General features: G+C 33.3%; 1 long non-coding RNA gene across 1 annotated transcript; it reads left to right on the top strand.

Annotated features, from left to right (window-relative positions):
* Positions 1-1,054: 1,054 nt before the first annotated feature.
* LOC136225695 (uncharacterized) lies at positions 1,055-1,771 on the top strand. Its single transcript, XR_010687233.1, has 3 exons — positions 1,055-1,298; positions 1,380-1,497; positions 1,593-1,771. It is a non-coding gene; the product is annotated as an uncharacterized lncRNA (long non-coding RNA).
* The last annotated feature ends 19,968 nt before the right edge of the window (positions 1,772-21,739 follow it).

Raw genomic sequence — 21,739 nt, 5'->3', positions numbered from 1 at the left:
TATCGAATTAAAATCTAATTTTACCATCGTACATCACATATACCATAAGTAAAATATGAATTTTAATAAGAAATATTTTAAATGTATTATTAAATTCAAATGATATTTTCCTATCGATTTGAATTAATTTGGTTAAATCATTGATTTGAAATAACATCTCGAATTGATTTATTTCGACTTAGAACTACGTACATATTATACACATAATTTTATTTTATTGAATTAAAATTCCTTTTCTATTTTACGTATATCACATACGATATAAATAGAATTTATGTTATAATAAGTAATGTTTTAAACATCTTTTCATAAATTCAAACGACGTCACATCAATTTGCTACGGGTTTGATTATCGAAATTGGAGCCGATTTATTTTGATTTTAGAATCGTGCATATCACATATGCATGATATGTTTATATTATTTATTTGATCTAACGAATTATGTGCGTATAAATTTATATAAAAATAGATAGGATTAACACTTAACCAAATAGGAACTCATAGCACACGAAAAGAATTAAATTAAACAAAAATTGAACTAAAATATAAAACAAAGAACCTCGTTAAGATGAATTAAGGTGCTTTGGGATTTAATTAGAATTGGGATTAATAAAGGAAATTAATGGTAGTGTGAGGGGTTAAATTGAAAAATGAAAATAAACGCATTCAAGTTTATCAGCTAAATAAATCGAGAGGGGCGAAATGTAACTAGAAGGGGTCAAATTAAAGCAAATAAAAATAAGAGGAGTCAAATTAATAAAATAAATAAACAGGGAGGGGCGAAATGTAATTAGGAATGGTCAAATTGAAGCAAACAAAATAAACGGGGTCAAATATATGAATTAAATAAACAGGGAGGGGCAAATATAATTTAGATGGGTCAAATTAAAATATGCAGGGATCTGATCTAAACAATTAGAATAATGGGGGCTAAATTCACAAATTAATAAAATGAGAAAGGGGGTAATGTGGGATTCGCAGGGGTAATTTTGGAATGTAAAATTATAGGGTATATATTTGGATATTAGGGTTTTATTTCTCATTTTTGTACAGCAGCCTCCTCTCTTCTTCCTCATTACCTTCCTTGCGCTTCTACCTCAGAAAAACACAGCTCCCTGCCATGGACGCCGGTTTGTTTCCGGTCACCTTTCTGTCATTTGCTCACTACTCCTCTTCTTACCGAATGTGCAACCAGGACCTACGGAATCCGGCTGAATCCCGTCATGGTGCTGCCCTGCTCCGTCAGTTTCTGTCTTTCTTATTTGCTCTTCGTCACGATGTCTTTGCCATTTACACGGTGAGGATCTTGCTTCTCTTCTTTTGACTTTCTTTTTTCTTTTTTAGCTTGCATATCTCTGATCTGCATTTTTTCATGTAGATCTGCTCATTCTGAACGCCATTGACGGTGGTCAGAGGTGGACGGAGGAAGACCGGTGGCCGATGACGGTGGAGTCCGGCGGTGCACAATGGTTCATGGCGGGTTTTCTATCAGCAAGGTAAAAATCTAAGAGCCCTAAACCCAGCTTATCATCCATCAATCTATTTTATTTTTCTCTTGAAACTTATTTGCTCATCTACTTGTCATTTACAGGAAATGAAAGATTAAAATCAAGAAGATTACCAACACAAGGGTAACAATCATGTAGAAGAAGACATGCTTTTGTTTTCTTTATCTTTAGTTTTAGATTTATATTCCTGTGTTGATCCGTTATTGTTTTCTTTTTGGTTTCTTTGTTTTAACACAAAATAAAATTTGAGTGGTTATGAACATATTATCCTTTTGGAAACAGAAAATGATTTTTTAGAAATCTTTTGATTTTGAACTCATTGTTTTTCTTTTACAGTAACTCATAGTCTCAAAGACCACAAAGTAAAGGTTTTTCCGAAACTGCAAATAATAAAGTTTGTATTTAAGCAACAAGTAAAAGGAGTAGTATAAATGACTAAATATAAATGGATTTGTGAACTCAGATCATCTTAAAGTATACAGGCCAAACTAAGCAGGGTTGAAATATCTATTGATGGAAGACTGAGTATACTCGGATGAAGATGATTCAGAAGCCACAACTACTGATTCGGAACTGTGTACTCGCAACTGATCAAACTGTCTGACAAGCCGATTACTCTCGCGAAACCACAACCGTTTAATGATGGCGTCTGCGCGAATTGTATCCATTAGTATGTATGCATGATTTTATATGCATGATTCGTGTTGTGTGCGTTTATTTATTTACGATTATAAGATAAGAAGAACAAACGTTAGTTCTATTTACACGTATCACAACATCTCTCTTCCACCCTTATTCCTCCACACACTCGATGGTTCAGGTCTCTTTCCTAGGATTTTGGTTTTTGGCTCACATTGCGGTCCAGGGAACGCGTGATGCCGTCGATTATTGCGGGAAAGTAAATCACCCATCAGACAACACAGTTCGTTTTGATATATCCACGTTCAGTGACTAAGAAATCGACCAAGTTGGATTGTCCTTTTAGAATAACTCGTCTTCTGTCCTTTTTGTGAGACGCATTAATTTGGGTTTTGACTCCCTTTGAGCGTATCTCAGTTTTTAGACGTGGTTCGAGTTATTCTTCTAGTTCAATCGTTCGTTATTGTCTATTATTCGTTCCCCTTTTTATTCACGTGGATTCGTGTCTCGATTTTTGGATTACAACGGGATCTTTTTGGATCTATCGAGAGACGTAACGATGCGTTTGTTTAGTGATGGAATCACTTTTGGATTTTATTTTAGGGAACGAACTCATCGCGTAACGTGTTTGTTCTTAGCGTCGAGAATTCGTTTGCTCAATTTGCTACATGAAAAGATGGCGAGTCTTATTTGAGCGCACGGTAATCTTTCGGCTAACAACAATCCTTTATCCTTTCCAATCTACGGGATACGTCACCTTAGCGTGGTTATAGAAAATCAACGTTTCGTTGAATCACGTGTTTATTCGAAGCGAGGATATCACCGCTTTCTTTCCTTTAGGCGCGAGTTTAAGCAAACACGTATATCGGGCCATATTTCTTGCAGTTTTGGTAACGGTCGAAATGATCGAGTCGTTAGTCAAAGCCCGCAGTCTCGTCCATATGGCGCAATTATATGGTTTGGCTCAATTCGGCTTCGAGATTTTAAACGGGGTATATAATCGTTCGAGACACGTATTCAACGGCATTGGTTTATTTTCTTTAACTACCCTTGGGATTGATATATATCGTAGACTCGGGATGATTTTTGGTTGTTTAGTTCATTTTCTTTTTCCTTTTCTTTTATTTTCTTAGTCACCTTTGCAGACACATCCATTTCTCTTAAGAACAACTCGAGGCATAACGCAAAAGCTCGACTTTTATTCGGAAGGGACGGGCTACTTGTGCGAAACTTTTCGCATTACGACAGGGTCATTCAAGACAAAAATGTTCTTTATTTTCGTTTCTTCATGATCTCGTTTTATCTCAATTTATTTAAAGAATGTGAATAACGGCTACTGTTAACATAGACTTTTGTATCGAAATGTAATTATCCTTGACACCGAACCGATTCATACTAATACGTGCTTACGTCATAACGCATTTCCTAAACACGTGCCTTCGTCGGGACACCGAACGGGACAAGGCGGGTCGCACATGTTCATTCATATGAGATGACTAAGTCGTCTTTAGTTCAAATCGTTTCAATGTTTTTAGGGTAATTCGTATGTCGATTCATGAGTATATATTAATGCATCGTCTCATTTTCTTTACATAATTTAGGATTAGACACGTATCATGGCGGTTTGAAAACACGAACTGATTCATTTATCACATCAAAAATAGTAACGGGTAATCCTATGGAAACTTCTAAGGCTACTATATGCTGACACGGCTGACCGCGGGACCTCACAAGACCGCACAGATTCGCCCCTAACGAATGGATGGGGACCCTCTGGCGCCTTACTGTAAGGGGGAACTTACGCTAGCCTCTTTCGAGCGACGAATGGACTCTCGCTAGAGGTTTCGCAGAAATTACCCAAAGGGTTTGCAATAATGCACATGTATGCATACGAAAAGAAGTAAAACGATCCGTCCCCGTTAAGGGCTTAATACACGCCTTCCGAAATCAAATTTCTCGCTTCCCCAGCAGAGTCGCCACTTGTTAGACGAGGTGTCGCGGCCTAATCTCTCGGGCGGATCGGGGGGTGGACAACCTCATGGCGACGTAAGCGGTGATTGGCGCCGAAAGCAACCAATCGTGGAATCAAGCTGCTCGGCAGGACCGGAGCTCGGAGATATGGAAGAGTCGCCACCCACGAATGGAAAAATGAACACCGATCCCTTGCGGGAGACCGGTGTGGGTTCGGGAAACTTAGGTACGAGCCGAGAAGGCTAGCTCCTTTCCGGAGAAAGGCTACTAGGCACCTCGACATCGCCCGGTTATGAACCACCGGCCTCCTACTCAGCATGTTAGGCGATAACGGACTAATCGTATACTTCTTTAAGTTTAAAATTCATTTGAAACCCTTTTCTTTCTCTTTTTAGAAATCATTTTGAGCATATATTATTGAAAAGCCACATCAGTAAAAAATCACCCATTTATGTTATACATACACAGAGAGGGGAAAGGAAGAAGTGATTTATTTACAGCTTATTTACATGTCATGTTGTGTGTTTATACTACACTAACTTATTCCCCCCAAAACGAATTTATTTACATGGTTCGCACTTTAATCGTCGTTGGAACGATTTAGGTGCGTTTTAAAGCCTCGTTTGATGAAGTTTACCCGAATCACCGTTGGAACGACTCGAGTATTTGAAAACGTTTGAGATAAACCTTTTAATGAGAAAACGTGGTTAAACATACAAGTCAATTTTATTTTGTACAAATCCTTTAAGAAAATGATTCAAAAAAATTCTATTATTCTCAACGGAAACGATTTTAATTACAATGATCCTTTAATCCGCCTACGGATTAAGGTTTTAAAACGTGGTGTTTTGAAGACGATTTGAAATATTAACAAGAATGACTCTATTTATTTACATTTAGAAATCCAAAAAACTCATTAGTTTAAATAATTCAATTGAAAACTCTCTTTTTGTGATTTATTTTCCCCACCTCTTTAATGGACTCTCTACCTATTATAATTACAATAATAAACACCTTTAAACTAATATTTACACTCAAATAAAGCCCATTTGAAACATGGACCCATGAATGGGCTCAAAGAATAAAGAGAATAATTTATACATACATATATACATTTAAATCAAAAATAGAATATGAAAAATAAAAGTTAATACAAAAGGAACTATATGTATATAAAAATAATAGGTACAATATATCTATACTTTGAAAATGCGAAAATAGTAAGTAAATCATATAACTAAGAAAATAATTCTTATTCAAAAATAATTTTATTCAATAATCATTAAAATAACCCAAATGTTCCAAAACTATACATATACATAACTAATATAGCTTTAAATACCAAAAACACCGTATGCTAATATATATTAATTATTTCCCAAAATACCAAATAACTAACATTTAAAACATAATCCAAATTAATAAAAAGGAATGCATATATATACTTATACTTATATCGAAAAATGGAATAAATAATAATATACAAATATTCTAAAATAATTATATATGCTAAAGTTCTAAAATAATTTGAAAAGCATATATTACATAACTATACATATATATACTAAGGATTAAAAGCTTAAAAGTTGAGAAAAAGGGACTGAAATGACATTTTTTTACGTTTTGGCAGATTTACCGATGGAAAATCCGACGGTAAACAGCATTTAGGACAGAATCGGTAAATTACAGCAGCACTCCTAAATGTTTCCAGATTTATTCAAAAGCTTTAAATTAAATCTAATTCAATCGTTTTGGATTTCCGAACTACCAAAAATGGATCATAGTTGAAAACGGAAATTCCTAAAACGATGTTTTTATTTTAAAACATTATTTGAAAAGTTCTTTTAAATTAAAAACTTATAATTACAACGTTTTCGATAGCCGAACTACCTTTTTATCGTATCACGGTTCGTATTGGGATATCAAAACGAGGTTTTTTATTTTAAAACAAAACCGATTTTTATTTAACATGAAACGAAAATTAAATAGATACGCTAATTAAATAAAATGTGACAAAATAAATAAATAACTAGATGAATAAAAAAACTATAGCATAAAAAAAATAAATAGAAGAAGAGAATAAATTAAATAAAATAAAGAATCTAGTCCTCGGATAATACCTTTAAATTCGGTATCTGACAGTCGAAGCCGATTGATTCCACAAACCACGGGCTCCCGTTTTTATGAAAAATTTAGTAAAAATTGAACTTAGGAAATTTGGAGATTTTCAATTTTTAGGAAAAAAAATGTTTTCTCCTAAAAAAATCAACTTTCTCTCTCTAGAAAATGTTCTATTGTGAGAAGCTCTCCCTCCATTTCCTCTTCTTTTTTTGCATGGAGATCCGTGCCTTTTATAGGCAAACGGGTCCCCGGACCAATGGGCGACGCCCAAAAGAAATTGGGCATCGCCCATTGGGGTTGGGCGGCCGCCCAACCTTGTGTTGGGCTACCGCCCACCCTTGTTGGGCGGCCGCCCAACAAGAGTTGGGCGATCGCCCAACGCGAGGTTGGGCGCACGCGCCCAACCTTCGTCGGGCGTTCGCCCAACGTTCGTTGGGCGTTCGCCCGACGTGGTAAGACGCCCGCCCGACAACCCTCGGGGCGTGCCTCGCGCCGTCGGGCGTGCGCACCCCGCGGCCGCCGAGCGCGCGTTCCGCGCCGTCGGACGTTCACACGTCGCGGCCGCCGAACGCGCGCTTCGCGCTACCGGGCGTGTGCGCTCAGCAGCCCATGAGAGCGCGCCCCGTGCCACCGGACCCGGGCGTTGCTCGGACGTCGAGAGCGTGCCACTCGCGGTGCGTCCGACGTACGCCGAGCGCACGTCCCGTGCCGCCGAGCGGGCGTTCGACCATTGTCGTCCGCGTGTTGGATGCCGCGAAGCACCCGCGCCGTGCCTCTAATTTTCCCTTGCTTATTATTCTTTATATATTTTTCAAAATCTTCTGGAATCAATCGCTTCAACTATCTTGTTTTCAGGTTTTCGTCACAGGTCCTCCGACTCGGTGTCTACACCTACCTTTCTTCACCTTCATAGAATGAACCATCTCCTGGGCGATAACCACATTACCCATCATCTGCCTGCCAGGGACAAAGCTACCCTAGTTTTGGCTAATAATCCTAGGAAGGATAATCCGGAGTCTATTGGCTATAATCTTAGTAACAGCTTTATAAATAACATTACAAAGACTGATAGGTCGCATTTGCAAAAAAGAAGAAGGATTATCAACTTTAGGGATTAGAACCAGGAGGGTTTTATTAACCATATTGATGTCAATGGAGCCCCCAAACACCCCTAGGATAAAGTTGTAAACACCTTCCTTGACCGTATCCCAGTGTTTATGGTAAAAACTCGCAGGAATACCATCGATCCCAGGAGCTTTAGTAGCTCCAATACTGGAAAAGGCAAGATCAATCTCTTTCAGGCTAACAGGACGAAAAGCTTCTTCCCTAACATCCTCCTCTAATCTTGGAAAGGGAATCCCAGAATGAGCTCTACTCAGATCCACCTCTTCGGCTTCAAAGAGGTTTTTATAGAAGTCGAGAGCAAGGCGGTGAATGATTTCCTCCTCATAAATCCAATCTCCCTTGGAATCTTTAATAGCGTCGATTCGATTTCTCTTCCTCCTGATAATAGTAGAGAGGTGGAAATATCTAGTATTCCGGTCGCCATCTTTAATCCAAGCTTTCCTAGACTTCTGGAACCAGAGGAGCTCCTCCTGTCTGAGCACTGCTTCCAACTCATTCTGGAGAGATCTAAGCTGACAGCTCAGACTGTGCTTGAAACGAAACTCCAAACAGCGCTGAATCCTATCCATCCTTCTCAATAGATTATTTTTCCTTCGAATAATATGGCCAAAGATGTTTTTATTCCATCTTTCCACCTTCCTTTTGAACTCCTTTGCTGCTAGAAGAACATCAGGATGGGGGTGCCAATTATCTTTAACAAAGTTCTCAAACCCAGGATGGGCATCCCAAGCAACGAGGTACCTAAAAGGTCTGTTCCCTTTCAGCCTATTACTCTTAACCATTCTAACCAGAATAGGACAATGGTCAGAATGCCGGAAAGGAAGATTCAACACGTTCATTTCAGGAAATCTGTATAGAGCAGCCACATTCACATAAGCTTTATCCAATCTAACAAACACACTATTCCTTTTCCAAGTGAACTTATGACCAGCAGCTCCCAAATCAGAAAGCTCGCATAAATCCATATTTTGCTTATGATTAAGGCAACGGTTAACATAATGATTACCCCCCCTTTTGATCACTCATGAGAGCAATACCATTAAAGTCATCGGCAACAATCCAAGCATCCACCATGCTAGTGCTGATAGAATACAATTGCTCCTAGAGACGTTTACGGTTAGAAAGAATCGGATCAGCATAAACAAAAGTCACACCTGGATAACAAACCTTACTATGGATGCATTGTTTATTCAGATTAATAATATCAATTCTAATCCGATTTGGCTTCCAAAAAAGCCAAATCCCCCCAGCTCGACCAGTAGCCTCTGATCTGATACAACTCCAAGACTTAAATTTACTCACCACCTCATCAGCCTTAACCCCACTAACCTTAGTTTCGAGAAGGGCAAAACAAGAGGGATTAAACTGCTTGATAAGATCGTTAACATGAATGCGGGTAGCCTTACTAGCTGCACCCCTAACATTCCAAACGTAAAAATCCATCAGAAAAGAGGAAACTGATCAAGACCCAAACCTTAGGCAAGGTACTTGTTAGGGGCTCCTGAGAGCCTAAAGGAAGTGCCCTCCGGCCCTCTCTTATCCCAAGACCCCAAAGAATTCTGGCTCTTTTTAGGGTTAGCTTTAGGTTTCTTTAATTTCAATTTGTTAACTCCCATAGCTTTCAAAGAAGGACAATCCACAGGAGTTTTAGAAGAATTGACTTTAATGGTTGATACTCCACCTCTAGAACCAATGACCAGGGAGTTTACCTTAGAAGTAGCTTTAGGGTCGAAGAGAGGGTTGATAGAGTCGCCCAGGATGGAGTCCTGCACGGCAGATTCCAGGCCCGACATACTTGACTCCAAATGCTAATTAGATAAGGCATTATCCTGACTCACATCAAGAGCCAGGATACCAAATCTCGATCCTGATCCGGAAGTAGAAGAAACATCAGCACCAGACTTGGTATCAGGGGGCTTAACCTTGATTTCAGGATTAATCTGCATAGAGTGCAACTTCTTACTGATGTCAGGGCTCTGGTTACGAATAGTAGCAACATGAGGCTTACGTCTAGCCATCCTTTTGGCCAGCATCCAAGGACCAAAATTCTTTTCTTCAATCTGAGGCTCAGCTCTACCTATGATAGGCACCACCATCTCATCAACCGCCTTCCATCTCCTAGGGCAACCCTCAAAGGTATGGCCAAACATGCCACACTCAAAACAAATATTGTGAATCCTTTCATATTCAATATAAAAGACTTTATTTCGAATGTTGAATTTGGACAGAAGAGGTTTAGCCAAATCAATATCTATACAAACCCTGTCAAACTTGCCTCTTTTTGCCCCAACAGTAGTTTCATCAACATGGTGGACTTTTCCAACTAGGCCACCAATTTTATTCAGGAATCTTTCATTATAATACTCTATGGGAAGACCTGGGAATCTAACCCAGGTAAGGATCCTGTTAACTGAACAGTCATGAGGGTCAAAGTTTGGAACCCAAGGTCTCAAGGCCAACACATGATTGGATATGATATAAGGGCCACCATTGACAATTCTATTATAATCCTCAGCCTTTGTGAATTTGATGACATAATAGTCATTTTCCAGGTCAGTAATGGTGACCTTCACTTTACCTGCCCATTGAGCTTGAATCCTCTGAGCAAAATATTTAAAACTTATTCTTTTACCAAGAACCGTGACAATTAAAGACAGATTCCATTTTGATCTCAAGACACGTTTGTCTTCAGAAGAAAGACGGATCACCGGAAATAGCGGATCATCTTGCTCCCCTTCCTCCTTAGTATCCGAGTCAGAAAACTCCATCTCAGAAATAGCCTTTCTACTATCATATTCCACCATGGGATCTTCCACTATAACTTCAGACCTTTAAAATATCAATTATATCTACATATTAATTATTACTAACAAAATTACAAAAATTATTTTAAAATGCTAAAAACTAAATTTGTTATGTATAACTTAATCACAAATTTTTTTCAAACGGTCGTCATTAATATAGTTACAAATAATCAACCAAAAATTTACGAAACTACTTTAATTTATCGACAAACTTGTTTGGAATGTCTGATGTGACAGTTAAATGACAGTCAAATCCTATTTTTTTAAATCTTTGATAGCGCATGTCTAAAATTGATCTTTCTTAGAAACATTAGAGTTAAATTTGTACCATTTCATATGTAGGGCAAAATCTGCGCTTCCTTTGAAAAATTATAGAGGTTAGATAAGGTAAATTACACTCATGGCTACTGAACTTTATCCTTTTTAACGATATGGTCACTGAACTTCAATTTTTAACGTTAAAGCCACTTAACTTTAGACTTTTTAACACCGGTGGCTACAACGACCGTTGACCGGTATTTCTTACCGGTGTTAAAAAGTGTAAAGTTGAGTGACCATAACGTTAATAATTGAAATTCAGTGGCCATAACGTTAAAAAATGTAAAATTCAAAAGCCATGAGTGTAATTTATCCAGATTAAAGGCTCTTATTCCATTTTATTTTATTAAGAATCTCTTACCTCTTATTTCATCTGGGGCTATAAAATATGAGGATTGTCCCGTTTATGCATCCTTCATTTTTCTAAAAGAGGAAGAAACATTTTAACCTCCCTTATCTTTTCCATTTTTATTGATTAGGTTTGAATTTTTCAATTTCAATAAATTGAAAAATCATCTACTTATAACTATATCATTTTTTTTGCAATATACTTATAACTATATCGAGGGCGAGCCTTGGCGCAACGGTAAAACGTTGTTGTCGTGTGACCAGAGGTCACGGGTTCGAGTCTTAGGGGCGGCTTAAATTGGCAAGGGAAGGCTTGCCCCCAATACACCCTTGTGGTGGGACCCCTCCCCGGACCCTCGCTCAGCGGGGACGCGTAATGCGACCGGGCCGCCCTTTTTTTTTTATACTCATAACTATATCATTAATTAAGATTTTTTCTAGTGAAATTAATATTAAATTCAATAATCATTTCTAATTAATTTGTGATATATTTTCTATATTATAAGCAAGGCAGACAAGTTAGGTGTTGTTTGATAAAACTGAAAATTAAGTGCTGAAAAAATAAGTACTGAATTTTAAGTGTTGAAAATATTAAATGATTTAATTTTTTTTAAAAATATATAAGTTGATAATGTTTAACTTAAAATGATAAGTTAAATATTTTGACTTATCAAAATAAGTGGTTTTTAACTTAATTAACTAATTTAAGTGGTGGAAAAACAACCGTTATTAAACACACTTAAATTAAATAAGTGCTTAATATTTTAATTTAAACAATTAAGTGCTTTATCAAACAAGGCCTTAGTAAGTTAATTTCTGCTAATATATTCCTTATATATAGGTTAGTTTATATATATTGGGTATTTGGTGGGATTTTTCGAGGATTTCTATGAGTATTTTTAAAGGACGAGACGAGGATTCCTACGATTCGGGAGACTAATCCCACTCCATTCAAATTTAATCATCGGGAATAAAATTGCCCCTCGCCCCGAATAATTCGATGATATCCTCTCACGTAGATTCGGATTCCTGCAGTTTTCGTGAAATCATATGTTGTAATCCCTACATATGAAGCGTAGGTAACAAGATTATGACTTCGTATAATGTTCATTAATAATGACCGAAAATTGATTTTATTTCCAAACGTTAAAGGTAAAATTAGTACAACTTATAAAAGTAAAATTATTATTAGTTGCCAGATAAAACTATTTTATATCTTGGTCCCATTTGGTAAACAACCTTTTAGAGTAAAATTAGAGGTTTCAGTCAGTTTAGAGGTTTTGACTAGTCAAACTTCTAATAGTGGTATTTGGTGAAGAGAGGTTTGAAATAGCTTATTGGGTCCAAAAGGCTCATTCTGAAAAAGCTCATTTTATGAGCTTTTTCAATTAGTTTATTGCTCCATCTCTTTTGATTGACATTTTTACTCCCAATTTCTTTAATCTCAAATAAATGTTTTACCATATCCTTATTTGTTATTTACAGAAACAATTATTAACAATCAGCTAAGTTTTACCAAATAAGTTTTCACAATTCGCTAATCAAATAAGCTAACAAAAAAAGGTAATGAGCTAACAACTATTTGTTAAACATGGCCTAAGGCCTGTTTGATATTAGCCTTTTGAGGTAAACTTAGATATTTGAGCCATTTTACAGGTTTTGACTAGTCAAACCTCTAATAGTGGTGTTTGATGAATAGATGTTTGAAATATCTTATTGGATCCAAAAAACTGGTTTTATGAGTTTTTCAATTAGGTTATTGCTCTATCTTTTTTTTATGACGATTTACCTGTCATTACTACTCTTTAACCTCAAATAAATTTTCCAAACAGGACCTAAAATAGTTTTTTTTTTATTTAGAAATAAAAGATCGTCTTTTTATTTGCATATATATTAAAAACACAAAGATTATGTACAATTATTTCTATATCTTTTTGCATATAATACAAAGGCAAAAAGCATGATCAAGTCTTGGTCTTTTATTTTTTTCATTAAGTCTTTAATTTTTTATTTGAATGCATTAAGTCCTTAATTATTTACTTTTAGTCTCATTAAGCCCTTGATGATAAAAAAAAATTACACAAAAAATTCGGTTAACAGACTGGTATTCATTGCATCTGCATTTAGAATTTGTATTTTTTCACTGTTTAAAAAAAAATTGGATATGTAGGCCATGTTTGGTAAAAAGCGTTTTGGGATAAAAAGAGCGGTTTTGACCAACTTTAGCGGTTTGACCATTAAAACCGCCGATTGGAATGTTTGGTGGAGAGAGGTTTGGGAGAGAGTTTTGGGATGAAGACGCTAATTTAGAAAAAGCTCTTAAAATGAGTTTTTTCAATTAGCGTTTTGCAATATTAAAATTAGTGGACTTCTTTACCCCTAATGGATAGACTTCTCCTCTTCTCCTACGCCAAAATTAAAAAAGAAATGCCCTTATTTGTATTTTTGCATAAACCGCTATTATCAATCAGCTAATTTTTACCAAACAGGTCTACACAAACAGCTAGTCAAATCAGCTAATGTAATCAGCTAACAGCTAATTCCCAAACAGGACCGTAACGTGACTATAAAAAAAACTGTAAAAAATATTTTTTAATAATTTCAAACACATATAAAGTTAATAACGTTTTTTTAACAAAATTACATATTCACAATTTACTAATTCAACTTAATCAGACAAAAAAAAAGAAGACTTAATCTATCTAAATGATGAATAACTTAATGAATAGAAAAAAATGAAAAATCTAGTCATGCTTTTTTCCTAATAGAAATGGAGGGTAGGTAAAACCAACGGTGGCCATAAGCCCACGTGGACGACTCACATCGCTTGGAAAGTTTCACTACATATTATTTTGCCTTAATTTAATACATCATTTGCTCCCTCAATTTGTCCAAAATAGTTGATTGGCCTCCTGAACTTTCAAAGTGTCTCGATAGTCTTCTGAACTTAGATAAAATATTCAGTTAGCCCCCTAAATTTTTGTAAAATGTAATCAATTAATGATTCGGTTGTAAAAAAGTAGGTCAAATGAGGAGAATAGGTTACACGTGCCTTATAATGTTATTACATACTTCACAAAATAGATTAAAACATATTAAACATAATCTTGAGGGTAAAGTTCAAATAAAACCCTTGTGGTTTCACTAATTTTCAGATAAAGGACTATGGTTTACTTCTTGTCAAAACGAGGATTGAAGTTTTTAACTTTAACAAAATAAGGACTTTTTTATTGATACTATTAAAATCACCTTTGACGACTTTAAAAATGATATATTTTAAGAACTACTAATATTCTAAGCAACTTTAATTCTTCAACTTTTTTATTTTGAGATTGTTTAGATGATGTTTGGTAAAGAGAGAGAAAGTTAATGTTTAGAGAGAGAAAGTTCCAAAAAAGATGATTTTCGAAAATCGAAAATGTAGTTCCATAGAAAATATGACATTGAACAACTTTAATTCTTGAAAATTTTCGTTTTCAGATCGTTAAAGATGGTTTTAATAGTATTAATCCAAGTTTGAAACCTCAATTCTTGATTTGATAAAAAAAGTAAATCACAGTCCTTTATCTGAAAATTAGTGAAACCACAGAGGTTTTATTTGAACTTTACCCTAATTTCTAATATTATAATCGCATACCCTGACTTTGGTCGTTTTACATTTTTAAAATGCGTGCAACATATCTTCCACATTTAACTTACTTTTGTACAACCGAATGATTAATTAATTATATTTTATGCAAGTTTAGGGGGCTAACTGAACATTTTATGCAAGTTCAGAGAGCTATCGATATACTTTAAAAGTTCAGAAAGCCAATCAACCATTTTGATTAAGTTTGGGGAGCAAATGATGTATTAAGCCCACTATTTTTATTTTGACTCTTACCTCGCACAAACTTCTTCTGTAGGTTAATTTAGAGAAAGGAAGAAAAACCATTATGGTTTTAATTTTGAAAATACTTACCTGTGTGTATTTTTTAATTATAAATAGATGCGATATAGTTTTACGGATTTACAGATGGATATTTAGGGGGTTGGTTCATAAGAGGTAAAGGAAAATGAATCAAAGAAGAGAAACTAAATGAAAGGAAAGGAATAAACATTAATTCCCCATGTGTTTGGATATATTTAGGAAAAAGAGTTCAATTTCAGACCTTTGGAATTTTTGAACTTTCAGATTTCTAGAATTTCGAAAAATTCTGAAACTTCAAAATTTAAATTCTGAAAATTTTGGAATTTGAATCTTAAAATTTTTGAAACTCTGGATTTTTAGGAAATTTAAAATTCCAGAATCTAAAATTTTAAAAATATTTTTAAACCAAATAGGGAATGAGAATCCAATTCCCTACAAGGCGTGGAGTAATGGGCTTAACCTAAAGTGAGAAAACACATAATCTAAAATGGATAAAGGGAATGAAACTTTCGCATTCTCATTTTTATTCTTAAAGACCCCAAACCAAACGCCCGCTTATAGTATTTTTTTTCTTACAAATGTAATTTGGTGGTTTGCAAAAAAAAATATATTTTTTTTATTGCCTTTATTAAAATAAGAATTTTCAAGAATTGAACTTGTTAGATATCATATTTATTATGGAACAAAAAAATCTATTTTTCAAAATCATTATTTTTAGAGTTTTTTCTCTCTAAACATTAACTTTCTCTCTCATAATTGACCCTGTTAGCGATATTTTACAAATTAGTCCAAATTTGATAATTTTTTAAATTTTGAAACTAATTATATTTGGGCTAATAATTTGTCAAATATTACAATTTTAGGATCGAGTTAGTACCTAATTTTCAATTAACATGTCTATCATATTCAGGAACCAAATTGAAACCTTAATTTGAAAATAAACTATCTCAAAATAACCATTAACTATCTCAAAATGGAAAATACACGAATTAAAATCGTTTAGAGCCATATTTCGAGTGGAACTATGTTATCGATTTTCTATTTCCCGAGTTTTTTCCTTCTAAACTGCCAGCTTCTCTAACTAAACCAAACATTTAAATGGTCTCTAAATCAAAAAGGTTTACTAAGTAAAATTACTGAGAATAACATTTCTATTAGTTTTATAATTAAGAGTTATATGGTATTGGAGTGGTTAAATAATAATAAATATAAAATTTAATGATTTTTATGTCCGGTTTTAAATTTTGGAGGCTAAAAAATTGAGACATAGGAGTAATTTATCTAATTAATTATACCTTAATTATTTTTTTTTAAGAAAATTTACATAGAAATTCATATTTTAAAAATGATGAACAACTATGTAACCATTTAAATTATTATTATAATATATTTTAAAGAGTTCTAATCCTAGCCACGACAATGGGGCTCTGGCCTAAAAATGCTAAAGCTAAGCCCACTATTAGGCGGGCTCAGGTCAGATTGGACCTATTTTTTAAGATCTAATTTCAAGTCGTATCCGATTAAATCCGATTAATTTCAAACAAAAATACATCTAACGTTTTAGGCCAGGAGTAATTTTATCCCTAACGTCTAAAATGGTGCAATTTTACCCCTAACAATGGAAGCCAAGAGCAATTTTGTCCCTAACGTTGATAAATTGGGTCAATTTCAGAAATAATTCAGCAAACTATTTTCTCGGTCATGAATCTTGTCATCTGAAAAAAAAATATGTTGGGATGTGAAAAAAAAAAGATATATTGTTTTTGTACGAATTAGAAAAAAAATTAAGAAATTCGCTGAATTTATAAATATTAATCTCCGATTCTATTATTAAATTATAAAAGAACAAGCAATCCTTTTTTTAGAACGGATTGTTATATAATTGGTGCAGAATAAGGATCAAAATATTTATGTCTTATAATAGTGTCTGAAATTGATCCTAACGTTAGGGTGTAAATTTGGTATTGGTTTCCAACATTAGGAGTAAAATTGCATCATTCTAGATGTTAGGGGTAAAATTGCTCATGATCCAAAATGTTAGGGGTATTTTTGCATCTTAACCCTATTTTTTATCAAATAAAAATTAAAATTACTTTAATAAATATTTAATATATAAATATATAATGGCTTAAGGTGTTATTGAGCCCCTAACCTATTCAAAATTTTATCATTTGGCCCCTGACCTATTATTCGGTCACATTTGGCCCTTAACTATTTCCAATTGGTGAAATTTCACCAAATTTAGATGGAGACTTGACAACACCATTATCCCCCCTCATATATAATGATATTTTGACATATGAGTGTGACATGTCACACGTCTTATAGTTTATTTGTCACATAAACTCTCTTATGTAAAAATAATTAATTAAATTAAGAAAGAAAAACAAATAAAAACAAATCTATGAACTCAAATTTATCAAATTTAAGTGTTAAAATACCGTCACGTGTTAATAGAATAACAATTATGTTAAGTTTCTATTTAAATTGGGCGAAATTACACCTATTGGGATAGGTCAGGGGGCAAAAAACAAAATTTTGGATAGATCAAGGGCCAAACAGTATGTTTTGTCATATATAACTAATATTAATAGGACGGATCGAGCCGGTCGATCCGTCTTATTTATATAAATCTCAAATCCACCAATGGAATAAGCGGATTTTAGACCTAATATAACTTTTCTTTGTTCAAACATGACTCCTCGAACGCGACTCTAGACGTACCAAATGAGTATCCGGGTCTGTAAACAGGTCGAAATAATGATCGGGGATTACTTAATTAATTAATATTTTTATTAATGTAGATTGGATTTGTGGCAGAAGGAAAAGAAGAATCAAAGATAAAAATAGAAAATGCAAATGGTGTAGATGATCAACAAATGGTACTTAGGAGGAAGTCGGGCTATATCTCGTATCATAATAATTGAACATATTTACGAGTCTGAATATCTGTTTAGATATATGAAAATATTATATTAGATTCGTCTTTAGTTTTCTATTTTGCGCCGGGTTTGAAATTATAAAGATAGGGTGGATTGGTCCGTCTGACTTGATCTCTTAATATTAATTATTATATATTTTTTTGGTAGAAACAGGAAAGGAAATTAATTATTATATATAATTAGAGTTGGTCCTGACAATCCTTGTTGAAAGTCAAAGGAAATATATATGGTGTATGGAGCATAATGCACGAAGACATACTACATAAAATATAATCAATTAATCACTCGGTTGTAAAACATTAACTTAAATGCAGAAGATTAAAAAGTTTAATGTATGCTATTATAACATTAGAGAAGAAAAAAGTAAAACGACAAAGGTTAATGTATGCTATTATAACATTAGAGAAGAAAAAAGTTTTATAGTTAGAACAAGTAAAAACTTCTTTTTTAATCTGTTTATGAATTATGTAATAACATTCTAAACACGTGTAATATATTTTCCGCATTTAACTTACTTTTTTTTTTATGACTGAGTGATTAATTGATTACATTTTACGCAAGTTCAAAGGGCTAATTAAATATTTTATGCAAGTTCAGAGAGCTAAATTGATGACTTTTGAATTAATGTTGCCAAATTTTCTAGAATTTAATGATATTTTAAACAATTTTGATTAATCAATTTGGCAATATCAACAAAAAATACTCGATTTGCAAAAGTCGATAAGCACAATCCTCATTGAAAGTTAAAGGAAATAGACTACCAATAGATATTATGTGTGTTGTGGTCCTAACAAATATCATGGACTCGGATGAATATTACTACTAATTCTATGTAATATTTTTCTTTTTCATATTATTTATTATTTATTTTTACATAAAAATTATTGAATTTTATTCTTTATAACATTAAAATCTAAAATAACAAAAATTCATTATGTAGCTTTGTGTTTTCATAGCTAAATGTTTTAAATTATTCTTCAAGGTTGCGTCCGTTTGATTAGCAATTAATGTTTTTTTTTATAACTTTAGTTTTAAATATTATTAAATTTAGGGTTAAGGTGCAAAAATACCCCTAACATTTTGGGTCAGGAGTAATTTTACCCCTAACGTTTAAAATGGTGCAATTTTACCCCTAAAGTTTATACACTTCACACACGTGTCATTTTATCAGTAACAAATCACAAACAAATCAGATCTTACAAATAAGATTATCGACAAACTGAAGTAGTTCAATGTATTTTAGCAATTTTAATAACATAGTAAATATTTTAGTTAGTTTTTTTTTTTTTATTAACTTGTAAGATGATGGACTTAAATGTTGACTTTTTTGGGAGGTCATTTGTAACTATATTAGTAACAATATTAATATTTTAGACATAATTGACGTTTGAGATGTCCGATGAGACAATTATATACCAAAAAAAAAACATTAATCCTAACTGTCAAGTTAAAGATTTTGGCCTTAATTAAAAAAAAAAAAATTGATTTTGTTTTTGACTAGGTGAGCGTTATAATAATATAACATATTGGAAGAGTTGAGATAACGATATTCATCACTTTATAGAGTTCTTCGTCATTAATGATTACAAAATAATCAATATTAATAACTATATAAAAAATAATATTAATAACAATATTAATATTTTAGACATAATTGATGTTTGAGATGTCCAATAAGACAATTAAATATAAAAGAAAAGAAAATAACATTAATATTTTGGCCTTAATTAAAAAAAATATTAGATTTTATAATAAATAAAGATGACAAGTTCTTTAATTTTACATTAAAATTGAAGAGTTAGTGTTGATTAAGTGGTTAATATTTTAATATGATATCTATTGGCCAAACTTATTGTATTACTAAAAATGTGGCAAACATTACACATTATCTGATTTTGTGATATTAAACATTAATTGAGGATAGATATGGAAAACTCTTGCATAAATTACCCATTATTTCATTTTTTTTAATTGAAAATTGTTATCTAATTAATTTATACAACATTCATATAGATAGTTTATTATGAAAAAAATATTGAATCAAATATTTGAAATCAAAATATTTTTACTTCATTAACATTTCATACTTAATTTTTAAAACAAGTCATATGAAATGTTTAAGATTTAATTTCTCAAACAAACCATGTTTTACATTTAATTTCAACCAAACAATTTGGCATGCCACCAAAAAGATTTTATTCTTTTCCAAACTTACTTCAAAGACTTCCTATATATATATAATATCCATACAAATCTAAATTCCATAGAGATATAGCAACTTTGATTTGTTAGTCTTGTGGAATAATTTCTTCCGTAAACACTTTCCTTTTAAAATGACTATATTTCTACTTTTTCTTACTACTTTCTGTTTTCACCTAAGCCATTGTGTCCCCTTTCTTATCCCCAATGTCACTGTAGAAATAAACAACAATGTAGGTCATTACACCAATATAAGTAATGCAATACAAGCCGCCCCAACAAAATCCATTTATCGTTATGTTATCTACATTAAAGAAGGTGTATATTTCGAAAATGTACATGTTCCAGCAGAAAAATCAAACATTACTCTGGTTGGTGATGGAAAGGGGAGGACTATAATCTCCGGTAATTTAAATGAAAAAATACCAGGTGTGAGTATTCAAAATTCTGCTACTCTTAAAATCGACGGCTTCGGTTTTTTGGCGATCAATCTCACTGTGAGAAATACTGCTGGAGCGAAAGGTGGACCAGCTGTAGCCATTCATTCAAGTTCAAAAAATTCTGCATTCTATCGTCTTAGTATTGAAGGGTTTCAAGACACATTATATATCCAGACAGGTCCTCAATTTTATCGCGAATGCGATATTTATGGAACCGTGGATTTTATATTTGGAGAGGGCCCTGCTGTTTTCCAAAAATATCAAATATTGGCTAAGCAGTCTCCAATAAAAAATCAGAAGAATGCTATAACGGCGAATGGTTGTCTTGAAACGATGTCATCATGCGGCTTTTCTTTTCACCAGTGTAATATCACAGGTGACAGTGAATTATTAAGGTCAAAATTACCAACCCCGACTTATTTAGGTCGACCATGGAAAAATGGATCTATAACTGTGTTTATGAAATCCTATATGACATCAGTGATAAATCCAACAGGTTGGTTGGATTGGCCTGGCAAACATCATGGAAAAACAATGTTTTATGCAGAATTTGAGAATTCAGGGGAAGGAGCAGTTGTGAACAATCGAGCGAAATGGCCTGAAATACATCATGTTATAAACAAAAGGACTGCAGAAAAATTTACCGTGTCTACATTTCTGAATGGAGGAATATGGTTACCTAATCTTGGCGTGCCATATATTCCAGGGTTGCTTTAATTTTACAATTATATATATGTTATGTATAAGTTGTAATAGTTAATTAATATAAATAAATATTATTCATATTTGATAAGGTGTAATAATTCAATGGCTCATTACATAAAGAAACATAATCTTTATTATTATAACAAAAAGTTATTTTTGTTTAAGTAAAAAAACAAAAATGTTATTTCTCATACGAGGTTAAGTAACTAACTAAACCAAAAGGTTAAACTTGTAGATAAAGTTCAATAATAGCTTTTATATCAAAATTTCACCAATTAATAAAGTTACCATATATCGAAATCAAAAAGATTAAATTGATAATAATGATTTTTATCTTAATCCAAGGTAATAGAAAATACTTTTAATTGCCCGAAATCACAGGTTAACATACCGAATAATAGTAAATTACTATATAGTTAGTTTAAAAGTCAATTTAATTATGAATTTATTATTTATGATCAAGTTAACCATATTTCATATCTGAATGATGTGAAACTCAATAGTACAGAAATAGCCTACGGCCACGCCTTATTGGCTACGGTTATTTAAAAAACCGTGGGTACAGGTAATTAGAGTCGGTTATTTAAAAAACCGACTCAAATAAATATGTTATTAGGATCGGTCAATTACTGGGTTAATTTGCTGCCAATTATTTGATTAATTGGGTCGGTTCAACTGAAAACCGACACCAATTCCTCATTAGAGTCG

This window comes from Euphorbia lathyris, chromosome 4 (assembly GCF_963576675.1).
Source record: "Euphorbia lathyris chromosome 4, ddEupLath1.1, whole genome shotgun sequence".
In the NCBI taxonomy this organism is placed as follows: domain Eukaryota; kingdom Viridiplantae; phylum Streptophyta; class Magnoliopsida; order Malpighiales; family Euphorbiaceae; genus Euphorbia; species Euphorbia lathyris.
Note: the sequence above shows the minus strand (reverse complement) of the source record. Positions and strands in the feature narration are given on the sequence as shown.